The sequence below is a fragment of the Myotis lucifugus genome, unplaced genomic scaffold (genome assembly GCF_000147115.1).
Source record: "Myotis lucifugus unplaced genomic scaffold, Myoluc2.0 scaffold_158, whole genome shotgun sequence".
NCBI classification, from domain to species: Eukaryota; Metazoa; Chordata; class Mammalia; order Chiroptera; family Vespertilionidae; genus Myotis; species Myotis lucifugus.
In genome coordinates, this window is record NW_005871206.1 from 333,591 (window position 1) to 347,884 (window position 14,294).

Here is a 14,294-nt window from a genome sequence, read left to right on the forward strand (position 1 = left end):
AGGAGTTCTTTACTATAATTGTCTTAGCTGCACATATCGTTGGAATGTATGTTGTTTCCATTCATGTTATTCTAAGCCAGTCTTTAGCATAATGTACTTGTGCATAATGCTTTCCCCCTCTACTTTAAGTAAATTCCAGGAGCAGGATTGCTATGTAAAAGATACAAATATTTTGTAACTTTTGATAAAACATTGTAAATTATTCTCAAAAAAAAGTTGTACTGGTTTGTACCAAGGTGGCATTTAAATATTTATCATTCAGGCAGTAAATAGTCCATTATTTTTTAAATATCTTTATTGATTTCAGAGAGGAAGGGGGGGAGAGAGAGAGAGAGAAACATCAGTGATGAGAGAGAATCATTGACCAGCTGCCTCCGGCATGCCCCCTACGGGGGACCGAGCCTGCAATCTGGTGCCCTTGACCAGAATCGAACCTGGAACCCTCCAGTCCACAGACTGATGCTCTATCCACTGAGCCAAACCAGCTAGGGCAGTAGTCCAAATCAATGAAACCCGATAAGATTAACACTTGATTTACTAGAAATGCCATAAATCATAATATAGCATTTCTGATTTTGGGGACTCAGGATAAAATTCTAATTGAATTTGAGTTTGAAACACAGAAACTATCAGATCAATGCATTTAATCCTTACAGGGAACCCCCTGGCGTGCCCATGTGGGTGGGGGAGAATAAGGGTGAGACAATCTAAAGTGTACCACATGCCTGTCTCTGGTTGCTCCTTTCTTACTGTAAACCAAAGGCAACTGAGAAAGTAACTCCACACAAGCCAGGGCAAGCCCAGCCGTTCCCACACCTCTGCCTAGATGTCAGAACAGCCACAGAATCAGGCTGTATTCCCAAGAGGCCACTGTAACCTGCAGGAGGAAGGCTGGTCATGTGTTTGGGAGCAGAGTTCCAGAAGCTGACAAGTTTCCCAACTCAGTGTCTGCTGGCATCTATACCTTCGAGGAGAAAGCAATGCTATGATGTTCAAACGGGCATTTAAGCTGGTGAAAAAGGTGCCAGGGTTAAGCAAACACAAGCAAACACAAAACTCATAGACACAACAGCAGTTTGGTGATTACCAGAGGGAAAGGGGAGTGGGGGGAGGTAGAGGAGGGTGTAGAGGGTGAAGCGGGTAAATGGTGACGGAAGGAGATGACTTGGGGTGGTGAACAGGATACAATATACAGATGATGTGTTATAGAATGGTACGCCTGAAGCCTATGTAATTTTATAAACCAATGTCACCCCCAAAATTCAATTTTAAAAAGGGACATTTGAGAAAGTGGTAATTTAGGTAATTTATATGGACAATGAAAGCAGAATTTTTTTTTTTGCCTGTGTTAAGCTAGGTCATTACGGAAAACTGAAGCCTGGTGTAGTGATAATTTTGCTGAGACGTGGCTGTAGTTCATACTATGGTTGTTTTTCTCACATCCGTTGTGCACGCTCTGTAAGGAATGACCTTCTGCTTTAGCAGCCTGGATGTGAGGTGGGGCTTACTTCCCCTCAATTTCAGGGGTTGTCCTTAATTAAAGTAACAAGTCAGGGTAGTTCCATTGTCTTTTTATTAAAAGAGTTAATTCAGCAAAAGCACTTAGAAGAGTATCTGGCGCATGTTTAGTGCTCAATGAACATTTATTGTTGTTATCACTAGTGTAACAATGAGTGGTTCAATTAGAGGAAGCCTGGACTTGTTTCCATGGTTACATGATGCCATTCTTTCTCCTTGGATGGGGGTGAAGAAGCATGTGGAACTATTGGTGCCCTCTCTCCACCTTGAGCGGGGAGGGGAGCCAAGCCAACCGCACACCTGATGGACAAGAAGGGGCAGAGGAGGCCACACCCCGATCTAACTGGATTGGCAGCCTGCACTTCCTCCTGACAGGTCATTTGTTTGTGCTGAACACATCCCTTTGTTACTTCAGTCACTGGAGTTGGGTTTGGGTTTTTGGTTATTCACCAGAAGAAGCAAATGATCAATATAGGGATCCAGTGTATTTGTCTCCTAGGGCTGCCATAATAAAACACCATTTGGTGGTTTAAATGACAGAAAATAGTTTTTTCACAGTTCTGGAGGCTAAATGTCTGAGATCAAGGTGTCAGCAAGGTTTGTTTCTGTTCTGAGACCTCCCTCCTTGGCTTATAGAAGTCCATCTTCTGTGTTCTCACGTGGTCTTCTCTCTGTGTGTCTGTGTCTTAATTTCCTCTTCTTAAAAGGACACCTGTCATAATGGATTAGGGATCACCCTTGTTTTAACTAAATTACTCTTTTTAAGACCCCATTTTCAAATGCAGTCACATTCTGCAACACCATGGGCCAGGACTTCATAATATAAAATTGGGGGAAGGGGCATACAATTCAGCCCAGAACATCCAACAAGACATTAATAATATCATGTAGATGATTTAAAAGTCGATCTCTACTCTTTTTATAGTTCTCTTCTCCAAGGTTTTGTTTAGGTGTGTGTGTGTGTGTGTGTGTGTGTGTGTGTAGTCTGGGGGAGGGAGAGAAACAGGTTGCAAGAGCATCTCTCGAAGTATAGATCCAGAAAAACAACATGCAATGAAGCCCTGGCTATGTCTACTCTTAAATACCTATCTGTCCTCAAGTAACTATTCGCATTGATGACAGGAAGGAAATGTAAAGGCAGCTTTGGTGGTTTTACTCTTTGTGAAGATGGGCAACTTTTCTAAAGAATCTGTTTCAGGCCAAACTCTCTCTCTTCTTTTTTTCTCCCTTAACACTTCTTAGCTAGACCTTCAAGTTCTTTCTTTTTTTAATATGTTGATATTGCTTTCAGAAAGAGGAAGGGAGAGGGGGAGAGAGAGAGAAACATGTGCCCTAACCAGAAATCCAACCATGACCTCCTGGTTTATGGGTCAACACTCAACTACGAGCTAAGTAATTCATAAAAATTTACCTATTTTGGTTATCATTTCTGAAACCAGGTGTGGGGCGCGGCTACAGTGTTTTGGACAGGTTCAAGCCTCGGACTAATGAAAGGACAGGGTCCTCTCAATGCCACGTGCAAGTCCCACTGGAAGGGCAGGGCCCTCCCAGCACAATCATAGCCAACGGCTGTGGTTGTAAGCTTGAACCTATGGTCCGAACACATAGCCCCACGTACCTTGTGATAGAGTTCGGGTGCATGTAGTTGAGTGGGGATGAAACTCACGAGAATGCTGTAAACAACGTGATCACGCCCCTACTTTGCCTCGTGGCATCTGCTATAAAATAAAGACATGGCTTGTGGGCGCTGTCTCCTCATCAGGGAGCAGCGTCCCACCGAGACCCAGCTTTCATTCTCTTGTCTGTCTTTTCTCAATCCTTTCACTCCCCCACTCAGGATCACCTTTGGCCGTAACAACCAGGTATGTTTTTCTGTGGAACTAATGTGCTCTAAACAACTATAAAGCCTTGTGTGGCACTGACAATAGATGGAGAGGAATATTTGGTATCAATGTTCTTTGTTAAATCCCTGAGGTACAGTCTAGTATGACAGCATTAAAAAAACAAAGGTGTGATACCATTGACCCCCCTGGCGGCCTGATGTAAGAAAATTGAACTTGTTTGCTGAACTGTAAGTTAAGCAAGTTCTAGCCTTCCACTCCTTCAGACTCGCATCTCCGTGGCTGCATATGGAATTTGTTCTCATTGGGCTCCAGTGAGGACCATTCAAGGAGAGAAAGATATTCAAAGCATAGAGAAACGAAGAATTTCCTGTGTCCTCCAGAAGTCCAGCTCTTGGAGCTGAATAAGCAAGCCTTCTGGAGTCTAACAGAACTGACTCTGTTCCTCAGCTCCCTTTTGCTACAACTGGTCTACCTGCATCATAACTCTGTCACCTCACCTTCTGAGCTCCAGTGCTCTTGACCTGCAACTGTGGCCAAAGCCACAGGCACAGGGCAGGGCTGCTGTGAGGATCAGAGTAAAGATGATGTCTGTAGCTCGACCGCCATGGCTCAGTGGTTAAACGTCGACCTATGAACCAGTAGGTCATGGTTCGATTCCCAGTCAGGGCATATGCCTGGGTTTCAGCTCGACCCAGTGTGAGGTGTGCAGGAGGCAGCCCATCAATGATTCTCTCTCCTCTCCCTTCCTCTCTGAAATACACACACACACACACACACACACACACACACACACACTGATGTCTATAAAGTGCTTGGCACCCTCATGTGGTTCCTGGCATCATTGGCATTATTTTCTTAAGGAAAAAAAATAGGTGCAAATAAGCAAGAACCTACTTTTCTTCATAGTTTCCGGTTATTGAGAGGAATTCAAAGGGAATCAGACTAAATTTGGAAGCTCAAGTTTGCCTGTTGGTGAACGGGGACGCCAGCTCGGAAGTGGCCGCTTGTCTACAGAGAAAGCGCACGGTGCGCACAAACAGGAAGGCGCAGGTGACGCGCCCCCAGGGAACCAGAGAAGCCCCTAAGCTCCCTTTGAGGGTCACGGTAGCAGCACACAGGTCGCGTCCCTTGCAATCTGGTGAAAGCACGGGCCCTCTCGGGTTGAGTTGCTGCTGCATCTGGCACAATCCTTTTCAGTACGGGGAAGTGGATTCAAACGGGATATGCAGCATTTACAAGATCTCATATTCTTGCAGGACCTAAGATTAGCGATACAAAGCAGGTGGCTGTAAACTCTACCCTGGTTATTATTGGGGAGGGGAAGAAAATTGAGCCCTTTATAAAAAACATTAACCCGTTAAAGTCCTGAACTTGCTCGGGGCAAATTCTTACATCAACCTGAGTGTTCAGGACGTGGAAGCAGGCAGGCAGGCAGGAAGGGAGGCAGGAAGGGAGGAAGGAAGGGGGAAAGGGGAAGGGAAGGGGAAGAGCAAGGGAAGGGAGGACTGCCTATCCTCACACTGAAGAGAAATAAACTTCTATATTAATTAAGCCAGTGCTGTGTAGGGACGTAGGCAGCAATGACACGTTGTACTTCTGGGCCCTGCCCTTAAAAGGAAAGATCGCTTTGCCTTTTCCTTGCCTTGTGTCCGGGATGCGCACGGAGGCAGCAGAGAAGCAGTGATCTTGCGTCTGGGAGTGGGGTGTTGTCTTGAGAACAGCAGGGCCACCTGCTCGTCCTGCGCCGCCCTGATGGACAGCTGTGTGAGAGACAAACTTCCAACCTGTCGGAAGCCCTGTGCTTTCGGGGTCTCTTTATTATAGCGTCTTGGATCCTAACGGATGGATTTCCTTTCAGACTTCAATCTGAAGTCCTTGATACGGAGACGAGCATGCCTGTCCCATAGGGACGCTAACACCTAGCGCAGTATCTGGAACAAAATACATTCTCCAAACAGGTCCATGCCCCACCCCCGCGCTTCAACCAGCACAGGATTTTCACACCTGAAAGCCCTAAGATCGGGCTAAGTTTGAATGGGAATCTAAATACCTGTCATTAGAAAGGTTTTCTTAAAAGGATAGAATTACTAGGTATGTATGTCAAGAGACATCTCTCTATATTTTTTTGACATCAAAAATGTTCCAATTTGGAACCTTTGCCACAGTGGGCAGGATGGGTTCGCGCCTTATAGCTGTCATTCGTGGCTCTCCGTGCAGCCTGCGCCTTGACTGTCCGGCCCTCCTCTGAGGGCCACAGGAGGCGCCCACAGACCTGCAGCGGCAGGAGCGCGCTGGATTCACCGCGTGGTGGGGCCACTCTTTCTGAGACAGTTAAGGCCTGTAAATGTCGCCCCGCTGTCAGGGCGTTAAGGAAATTGGGCAACAGTCAGAGCCATGGTTAGGAGATTTGTGGAACAGTGAGCAGATGCCTCATCCTGCTCAACACCCACCAGGGGGGAAAGGAGCCAACCGCGTTTACCAAGGATGAGACAGGTGCTTTGCACACATCGCTTCTTTCATTCCTCACCAGATCCCTAGGAACCAGTCACTATGATCCCCCATGTTATTGATGAGAAAACTGAGGCTTGGCAGATTTGACTGTTTGTCCAAGAATGCTGCACGAGGCAGTTAATAAAGCCAGATTCCCTTCCATGTCATTGTATGCTAAAACCTCATGTTCCTTCCTCCCCCTCGCACCCTCCCTCCCCCCGAATTCTATCCCCTACCCCAGGCCCCTGACATTATGATAGAGACGTGAGCTCTGGATTAGGAGTGAAGGGAGGTCATTCCCATGACCTTGGGCTCAGTGTCCCCTCTGAAAACGGTGGGGCGCTGGAGTTGAGCTAGAAGATCCGTCAAGTTAATACAGACTCCTGCAGGAAGAGGGTGTGGGACCTGCAGCTGGTGCGGGAAGGACCGGGTGCTGCACAAGCCGTGCATTAGGCAGACCTCTCTGCTCCATTCTTCACCTCCAGGCACAGCTTGGAGGGCCACCGCTTCCCTGAATTCCAAGAGGAAGCCAAGGGTTAGCTGCTTCGTTCATTAAATATGGATTGAGCACCTTCTGGATGCCTGACATCGTGCCTGGGTCACAGTGATGAACAAATAGATCTGATGCCTGGCCTCACTTTAATGGGGGTGGAAGGGGGGCCTATAAACAAACAAACAATTACACATTTTTTAAAAGTATTAAGATAGAAAGAAGACTTTGAGGAAAAGACTTTAGAGAGGGCCACCAGGGAGGCACACACAGGAAGGTGACCTTTAGGCTGAGCCATTCAGGCTGAGAAGAAGGCAGGAGCTCTAGGGAAAGCGGCAGGAAGAGCTCTACACAGTGGGAACAGCATATGCAAAGGCCTGGAGGCTGGAGGCTGGAAAGACTTAACAGGTTTGAGGAGCAGGCTTGAGTAAGTGAAGCTGGGAGCATAATCAGGGGCCAGAGTCTGCCTGGCAGGGCTGGAAAACGGTGGTGAGGAGTTTAGATTGTAACTGATGTGCAATAGAAAGCCAGACAAGGATTTTAAGCAGCCAAGAACAGTGATCCAACACCCCTCCCTTTTTAAATCCTGTGCCCTGTGGGGTAAATTGTTTTGAAGTAGAACATATATTCAGAAAAGTCCACCTATTGTAAGCGTTCAGCTCAATAAATTTTAACAATGTGGAGATCACTATTTAACTAGCATCCAGATCAGGAAACAAAACATGACTCCAAGCCCGGAATCTCCCCTCACATCTCGTTCCATCCATTCATCCACCCCCATCTTATGCTGAAGCTGGCCTCTAGCAGCTTGTGAGGGATGATGGCCAGATTTTCAGGAATTTATGAGCTGGTTGTTAAACAGCCACTATTAAAATTAAGTCTGGCTGCCCAGCCGGCATGGCTCAGTGGTTGAGCACCTACCTATGGACCGGGAGGTCACCGTTTAATTCCCAGTCAGGACATATCCTTGGGTTCCAGGCTCTGTCCCAAGTGTGGGACATGCAGGAGACAGCCCCACCCTTGATTCTCTCTCATCATTGATGTTTCTCTCTCTCTCCCTCTCCCTTCCTCTCTGAAATCACTAAAAATATTTTAAAAAGAAAGAAAAAAGTGCCTGGAACATAGCTCACTAAATCTTGGTTGAAAAGCTAAGTAAATATGGACTAGACTAGGTTCGAGGAGAGTGGAAATCAAGTGTAGCTGGGCGTGTGAAGTCCTTTTAGTCCTGTATTCTCAGGTGGCATTAGCTGTGGGGACTTTCGCATGTGTATGTGAGTGAGGTGCCGGAAAGATCACTGGGCACACAGAAAAGGGTAATAAGTACTCAGAATTCACCACTTCCTACTAGTCGACTACGTTGTACTACTATTTTTGCTCTTGAGGCCATTTCCATCTACTGTATCTGTCTGGTGGAAATGCCACATAATGTTTTGCTACAGCACAACTTTTCCCAACTCCGAATTAAGTGACATGACGTTAGTAGCTAGAAATTGGCCAAGTTGGGAGTATTTACACCAGGGAAGTCAGCTAGTACTGCAAATCATGACTTTCCTTTCAGGAGAGCCAATTGTTGAACATTTATCAGCCCTGCTCCCCAGAGTAGGCGCAACTAAACCGGCTTCCAGACCCGTGGAGAGTCTGGGTACAGGACAGACTCTTGGGGATCTGATCCCTCTGGCCCCGCCCACACTGTGTGTGTGAGACGCATCCATGTCCCGGTGTGGAGGGGATTCAATGAGGGGAGAATGAGTGGCAGGGGTACAAGGATGGGAGAGGTGGACACCAACAAAGAGGGACTTTCGGCCGGATTTTGCTTTTCGGGATAATAGCTGAGAATGGAGGTAGAAAGGGGAGGCGGAGCTTTGGGATGGAGCCCAGTGTGATTGGCCCCGATCCTGATGTCAAAAAGGGTCACAGCTCTGGGAGAGGTCGTAGGACCGCCACTGCTGTGGGGGAGAAGGGACTGAGGACTGTTTGGAAGGTAAAAATGCTTAAGGAGGGGCAGCAGCTAAAGGATTTGTAACCGATAGTTAGAGGATTAGGTGTGCAGGAAATGAACGTATGGTACAGGAGACGAGGCTTGTAGACAAGGCAGATTGTAGCCATGAAATTAAGACGGCTCTACCTTTGCAGAAAAAGCAGGTATTGTTGTAGATCCCTGGTTTCAAAGACTTCTTTGGTTTGAAACAGGAGGGGGAAGGTGACTAACACACAGGAAGAGAAAGGGGAGTCTTCTCTCCATGATGAAATTATGCTGATAAGATACATGGAGGAGAAAACCTGGAAAGGATTATAGAGAGGAAGGGCTGATTTTTTCCCCAAGGTGCAATATTCAACAATATTCTGAATGAGTTGAAAGAAGAGGAGATACTGCCATTCTTTTGTGTTTGTTCATCCATGCAAGCGTCTAATGGGTATGTTCCAAGCAGTAGGCTCGGCGCGTCTGATGAAGAGGCAATGTCCAAGCCTAGAACTTAGCTTTGACAGTCACAGTCTTATTTGAGTGGCTGGGAGGGAGAAGATGAGGCATTCAGGAGGCGGGCGGATGGGGGACACGCACAATATAGAGCAGAGGCTAAAGCCTCCCTCTGCCTTCCCTCCCTCCTCTCCACAGCCGTGGGGAAGGAAAGGGGTGCTCCTTGGGTCGGAACTCACTCTCCTTTTCTTTCTTAGATGTTTAACTTGCTGGGATCCTAGTGTAGGACTGTCTGGAGGTCACAAAAACTAGTCTCAAGATAAGTTCTAAAACTGGGCATCGTTTTTTACAGACAGCCCAAGAACCCCACAAATCAGAATAACCTCTATGGTGGGCTAAATTCTGTGCCCCCCCCCCAAAAAAAAGATATGTGCAAGTCCTAGCCCGCAGTACTGGGGAATGTGACCTCATTTGGAAGTAGGCGCTTTGGGGTGAAATGAAGGCTCTCCAGGTGAAATCCTCCATGTTTAAGATGGGTTCTAACTCGAATGACTAGAGTCTTTGTAAGAGAAAGGAGAGGGGTGTTTGAGACCCACAGGCACAGAGGCAAAGGCCACGTGAGGAGACTGGAGTGAGGCAGCCGCAAGCCAAATGCCTGCAGCCACGAGGAGCTAGGAGGGGAAAGGAGAGAGTGACCGCTAGACCCTGGGGGGCAGTGTGGCCCTGCTGACATCTTGACTTCCGACTTCCGGCCTCCAGGACTGTGAGAGCAAAGTTTCTGTTGTTTGCAGACACCACATGTGTGATATCTGTAAGGGCAGCCCTAGGAAACTGTCCCCTTTGTTAAGAAGGCAGAAACTAGCCCGGCCAGCATGGCTCAGAGATCCAGGATCAATTCCCGGTCAGGGCACATGCCCAGGTTGCGGGCTCCATCCCCAATATGGGATATGCAGGAAGCATCAGATCAGTGATTCTCTCTCATCATTGATGTTTCTATCTCTCTCTCACTCTCTCTTCCTCTCTGAAATCAATTTTAAAAAATACATATTTTTTTAAAGGCAGAAGTTAGGCCCTACGCTGGATTACCAAACAAGACTTTCCAGCAGCAGGCCCAGGCCTCCGAATCTTAATGAACTAACTCCTCTAAACTCTGCTCAAGTTTGACAATTACTGGTAAAGAACAGCTGAGTATGGCTTCGTCTTTCAGGACTGAAATGGCCCAATGTTTCAAGATTCATTTAAAAAATAAAAGATAGGAAATCCCATAGGCTGTCTGCCATTTTCTTAGCAAAGAGCAATGATACGAGATACCCAGATTACTGGTTATTGGAGACTTATAATCACTTAAGCGTCGACTGTGTAGCAACTGGAGACATGGTGACGGGTCTAAAAACAAGCTGACGGGTCTCCTTGGACAGGAACCCTCTCTGATTCAGCGTGTGCGGAAACTCACAAGGAAGGGGACCTGAATGGCCAAGGGTTAGTCCAGGCGGGTAAGCAGAAACCGCGCTGAGAGGTAATGGAGAATCTGGGAAGCCTTGATAACAAGCATGATTAACCTGCAGATTTGGATCAAAGCTGACACGCAGAGGAGGAAGCGCCAAGCTACTGATCTGTGACCGATACCGTTCACTCCCCAAAGGTGGGCAGGAAAGAACAGTCGAAATGTGAGAGTTGGAGGAAATGATGCTTAGGCAAACTGGTCAGCACCTGTGTTATTTTTTAAATAGGTTTTTATTGATTTCAGAGAGGAAGGGAGAAGGAGAGAGAGAGATAGAAGCATCAATGATGAGAGAGAATCATAGATCAGCTATCTCCTGCAGGCCCTACACTGGGGATCGAACACTCAACCGCTGAGCCACGCCAGCCGGGCTGATCAGCACCTTTAGGTGACCCAGGCAGATGACTCTGAATTTTGGTGCTGCCCCCATGACATGTATACAGTCACACCTTCAAATAACTGTCCAATGTCTTCTGTGTAGTGAGTAAAGTCTTAGGCATACTGAGGACCATCCAGAGGGAAGAACCACACCCCAGGCAGCAGAGGGGGTATGGATATGAAAGCAAGAGTTTCAGGCGCACAAAGGGAACTAACATTTTCTGAGGACGTCAGGGAGGCGTCACTGAGGAGTGACAGCTGAGGCGAGCCTCAATGGTTGAGACCGACATTTATCACATGAGCAAAGGGAGCGAGCATGAAATGTGAGAGCATGCAAACTCACATTTATTGAGCTACTACTTTGTGCCAGGCACTAGCGTTAGCCCTTTATGTGTATGCATGCATTTAATCCCCACCTGTGAGCTCCATACAGTTACTCTTCTCATCGTATAGTTGAGGAAACTGAGGCACCAAGAAGCCAAGTGACTTGCCCAAAGTCACCCAGCTAACAGGTGGTGGAGCCAAGCTGGGAGCTCTAGGCAGCTGCCATGGGAACACTGCCTCCTGCTGGTGGGATGGGGTAGAGGTGGAGGGAGGTGTTGGGGCAGGAGCCAGAAATGAGTGGATTGATGCTCAACTGGGAGGCGTCATCTACTGCATGAGAACGTGGGTTTTATTTTACGTTTCATGCAGAGACACTGAAGGCTCCTGAGCAAGAAGATAAAATAGAATCAGTACTTATTTATTTATCTATCTATTTATTTATTTTTATTGATTTCAGAGAAGAAGGGAGAGATAGAAACATCACTGATGAGAAAGACCCATGATCAGCTGCCTCCTGCACGCCCCTTACTGGGGATTGAGCCTGCAACCCGGGCATGTGCCCTTGACCAGAATGGAACCTGGGGCCTTTCAGTCCATAGGCCGATGTCTATCACTGAGCAAACTGCTAGGGCAGAATCAGTACTTTGAAAGATAATTCTGTGGACGATTGGCTAGAGATGAGAATGAAAGGAAGTGCACAGACAGCAGTCAGTAAAGAGGCTGTTGGAATCCCAAGGGAGAGCAGAAAGTCTTAACAAAAGCAGTGACAGGCCAAGGGAGAGGGCATTTCTGAGATTAGTTAGGCTCCGTCTTTGATGTTAAATATTGCATTTTGTTCTTGAAACGTCACCCGGGGGGGATGAGGAAGAAAGCAGGGCCAAATCTGCAGCTTTTACCCGGATGACTGGTGAGCTGATGCCACTCAGGGAGGGAGGAATGGGAAAGGAGGGAGAGGTGGTTTCTTTGAGGGTAGGAGGCCAGAGGGATTATGTTAAGATTATATTGCAAAGAGAATTAGATTCTCAGATATTTGGGACCTGCTGTGTGACTGTGACATCTAAGCTTACTGAGTTGGGTTAGAAAATTGCACGAGCCGGGCCACACTTTATATTTTTTATTTTCTGTGTAGGATGACGGTTTGATATCTTTAAGATGTTCCTGGCTGGGGGAGGGGTGTGGGGGGAGGGAGGGGGAGACTGTCCCTCTCAGGACTAGGCAATTCTTGGAGACAGCAAAGGGCTCAGCTGGGAGCATGCCTCTGACGGGCAAACTAGCAACCAGGGGCCTTTCTCTTCCATCTGGCCCTTCACCCCAGGAGGCAATATTCTTCTGCCTTCATCACCCCGGGGCCAAGTACCAGGCAATGAGGGACCACCTGCCAAAATCATCCAAACTGGCCCATCCTAAGCTGTTGTCCTGCCTCGCCTCTCCCTCCGAGACTCTCAGGAAGGCCTTGGCCCCGGCTCTCCCTCTGGTGAACTTTGCATCCAGAAAACTGACCAGCCTGTGGTTCCGACTGTGCTATTCCACTCCTGTGTACCCTGTACCTGGCGTCCCTCTCCCATGCCCCGCCTCCCTGCTGGACTCCTACTCTATCTACAAAGCCTTCCTTGAGGCCTCCAGTGAAGACTTCCCTAAGCCCCTTAGGCAGAGTTAGTTCCTTCCTTGTCCACACTCTCTTGTTATCTATCAGTGATACACATCGCACTGAGACCGGCATCTGGTTGGGTGGCTGTCTCCTCGCCTGACTGCGTGGAACCCCAGACTTCTCCTCTGTGCTGTCATCTCAGTGCCCAGCACAGCACGTGGCCCCGCAGAGCCCTCCACCTGGGCCGTGTGCATTGAGAAGAAGGGGAGGAGGGTGTGGTCTCCGGAAGGCAGACCTGCTGAAAGCCCATCCATCTCAATGTTCCCTGCCTGACAGAAACCAAAGAGCATGAACAGATGGGGAAGAGGGTGCCAGGAGCCTAGTAAACGCGGCGCCCAGTGCTGTGCAAAGACCAGCAGATGTGATGCCTGGGAGACGTGAGGAGTGAGAACCTGTCCGTCAGCGTGAGTGAGAAGATCTGAAACCACCTCAGGACCTTCCTCCTGCCTCTCTCACCCGGGCTCCAAGTCCCAGCCTTGGGAATGTCTAATCCATGCAGATCCTCAGCCGGAAAGGGGTCACAGGGCGGCGGAGGGCACCCGGCTGGTGCTGCCTGATGCCATTAAGTCCGTCCAACTTGCCTCTCTCCATCTCCATGCCAGCGAGAAAGTTCCTGGGAGGGTTTCCCTACAGGGCAGGGAGCACCCTGTCCAGCTGGCACACAGTGTTAGGTATTGCAGGAAGTTCAGCCTCCCTGGCATGCCCAGCGCTCCTTTCCAAAGCCACGCCAACCTGGCTGCACATGGTTTGTGCCACGTGTCGGAGTTACACCAGCTGCTTTGGTCTCTAGTCATGGAACCAGTTACCAAGGTCCCAACAGCGATGCCCACTTAGAGCACAGGTTGGCCAATCGCTTATGAGCTGGCTCACGTGGAACCCGGCCCAGTGCGAGAACGCCATGTGAGATGGTGACAGTGGCACAGGGAAGGGACCTGCGTGCCCATGCGCTGGCACAGGGGCTGAGATTGCAGATGTGGCGGGCCGGCAGGAGGGAGGCCAGGCCTCGCTGGCGCTGCCAAGCTGCGCCTGGGGACACTGCCCGCCACCCCCTTGGTCTGCCCTCCTTCCCCCCAGATCGCCAAACAGTCCCTGCGACCTTTCTGCACCGTTTGCAACCGCTACTTCAGGACCCCCCGCAAGTTTGTGGAGCACGTGAAGTCCCAGGGGCACAAGGACAAAGCCAAGGAGGTAACCCCGGCTCCCTGGGGGACAGGCTCGGGGAGGTGCAGAGTCTTGGCCAAGGCCGCACAGCAAGTTGAGATTTATCCCAGCCCGAACTCATAGCAGGTCCAGGGCGGTTGGGAGACCGGGGTGAGTGTGGGGGGGGGTGGCACCTTGGCCACCCAGAGCTGACCTGAGCCCTGACCCACTTCCTGGGCAGATGAAGATGTTCCTGAAGGCGAATGTATCCACATTGCCTCAGCAGGTTGCGTTGGCAGGAGGGTGCGGGGGAGATGGTTAAAGGGGAACAACACGACAAAAAAACACTAGCGAATGCTCAAACCAGACAAGAAGACACGTCCGTAGACAACAGAGAGGGGACGATCGCGCGCAGCGCTGGGAAGAGGGGGGGGAGGGAGCGCACCTTGGGCTCGACCCGCGTGGGCAATGTTAGCTCGTGCGGTACCTACACACATAGTTGATGTAATCCGTGCGGTGAGCGAGTAGATAATTGTCAGACCGTA